Source organism: Talpa occidentalis, unplaced genomic scaffold (genome assembly GCF_014898055.3).
Source record: "Talpa occidentalis isolate TD23 unplaced genomic scaffold, MPIMG_talOcc4v2.1, whole genome shotgun sequence".
Lineage (NCBI taxonomy): Eukaryota > Metazoa > Chordata > Mammalia > Eulipotyphla > Talpidae > Talpa > Talpa occidentalis.
The window spans coordinates 45,898,609-45,900,536 of record NW_026555331.1 but is presented as its reverse complement, the minus strand read 5'-3'; the positions used below and the strand labels follow the sequence as shown (position 1 = coordinate 45,900,536).

At 44.0% G+C, this 1,928-nt stretch overlaps 1 pseudogene; it reads left to right on the top strand.

Annotated features, from left to right (window-relative positions):
* The first annotated feature begins 769 nt into the window (after positions 1-769).
* Positions 770-1,625, top strand: LOC119240371 (E3 ubiquitin-protein ligase RNF181-like; annotated as a pseudogene).
* Positions 1,626-1,928: the final 303 nt, after the last annotated feature.

Genomic DNA, 1,928 nt, shown 5'->3' with positions numbered 1-1,928 from the left:
AGCACTGAGTCTTGAAGTAAGGGGTAGTTATTATACAGTGAAGAGCAGAATAAAGCATTTTTCCTTAAAGATCTGGTTGCCAGAATACACACTTATCATTTTCATTTTAGTCTGATACTAGTTTGGGTCTAGATTCTTTTTGTTTTTTTTCAATACATCAAAAACTAAATGGCTTAGGGCCTCCCTGGTGGTGCAAGGGGTTAAGACGCAACCTATGAAGCTATCCGCAGCCTCCACAGCATGAGTTCAATCCCCAGGCAGACAGGGAGCAACCAACATGGCGCAGCAGACCTCTCCTGACTCATCCACAGTGTATTTCAGTCAATCTGCCTGTTGCTCCCCACTCTGTCTCTGGTGAATCCTCTTACCACCACCCCCCCGACACACACACACCTCTGGCTCTTGTATGCATAAATAAATCTTTAAAAATAAAAACTAAATGGCTTATTATTGAATATATAAAGAACCATAAAGAAATTAGAAGAACCCTCAAAAACAACTCACAGATTAGAGTTCAATGAACACTGATACTTGTCAAGCGGCCATAATGTGTGCCATTAAGAACCTCGGTTTGAAAGCTACAAATATAGTCACTCCTCCCACATATATCTTTGTCAAATCATGAGTATGTGTTTTGCTGCCTTCTTCCTAAAGACATCCAGATACATGACACTCACAGCCTACAAAAAAACAAAGCTGTAGCAGTCAATTGGTCCAAGCTAAGTGGGCGCAGTCCAGGTCCCAGGACTGTGTCAGACTGCCTGCAGCCATGATGTCCTATTTCAGTGAACATGACTGTGAGCCGTTGAACTCCAAACAGGAGACCCCAACCAACATGCTGCTGGAGCTCACCCCAACACTGTAGGGTAAATGGTTTTCAGGCTTTTCTGCCCTCCCACCATCAGGATTGCCCTGCCTGATGGGGCACCTGCAGTTGTTACATTGTTGTATTGTTTACTTCAGTGGGCCATGGGAGTATTGAAATAATCACCAACAGAAGCAGAAGCAGGAGATAGGTAGGAGAGAGAAGGGAAGAAAGAAGCTAGGGAACCCAGTGTGTAGACTTGCTGGGGTCTTGGAGGCCTCCCGGCCTCCTGGCCCCCCAACACCCCTGCCTGCCATGTCCTCTTTGCCACACTACATGTGAAGCTCAATAAAAGCCTGAGAAACCCACCAAGGGCTCCAAGATTCTCCTTTACCTGTCTGCTGGATCATAGAAAACCTGCTCAGCGGCCCTTCCTACCACTACAGTCATTTTTGAATAGGATGGATTTGAAGACTTGGGGTTGGTAGTAGCTTGGGATCACCACCTGCCACCACCTGCTGCCAAGACTGTAGTTGAGAACCTCCTCAGGACAGTCATCAGGGGCTCTCAGGCTGAGCTCAAGTGCCCCATTTGTATTTTGGAATTTGAAGAGGAGGAGACTACCATTGAGATGGCTTGTCATCACCTCTTCCATTCCAGCTGCATTCTGTCCTGACTAAGCAAGACAAATTCCTGCTCCCTGTGCTGCCATGAACTGCCCACTGATGATGACACTTATGAGAAGCACAGATGAGATAAGGCTCAAAAGCTACAGCGGAAGTATAGACTTGAGAACTTCCTTGGAGCCATGTACACATGAGGTGGCTGGGGTTGTTGCTGGTCCTCTACAACATCTTCCTCTTGCACCTTAAATCCTCATTAAAGGTTTCTTTACCCACCCTGAAAAAAAAAAAGTATAAAGCTTTAAAGTGTAACTTTTGTAAGATACATAAATATTGGGAGATTTGATCTTCATTTGGTATCTCTTTTGCAGATCTGGAAATAAGGTGAATTTTTTTCTTTAACTTCCTACCAACTTACTCATATGGCTATTTTCATAATGTTGGTTTAAAATACATTCAATATCAAAAGATCAGAATTCTTTTTAATGGTAAAACTTCTC